Here is a 236-nt window from a genome sequence, read left to right on the forward strand (position 1 = left end):
CATGAAAGTAATACGATTTTGCATGATGATCACTTGAGCGTACGAAAACTTTGCAGTCGTTGGATCCCACACAATTTGACCGAAGCTCAAAATACAGGCTCGTGTTAAATAGAGTAAAGAAATTCAACCGAGGTTGGTCAAATTTGGTCTACAACATCGTTACTGGGGACGAAACATGGATCTATTCGTATGAGCCCGAAAGTAAACAACAATTCATTGTTTGAGTATTTTAAAAT

This window comes from Trachymyrmex septentrionalis, unplaced genomic scaffold (assembly GCF_001594115.1).
Source record: "Trachymyrmex septentrionalis isolate Tsep2-gDNA-1 unplaced genomic scaffold, Tsep1.0 scaffold93, whole genome shotgun sequence".
Lineage (NCBI taxonomy): Eukaryota > Metazoa > Arthropoda > Insecta > Hymenoptera > Formicidae > Trachymyrmex > Trachymyrmex septentrionalis.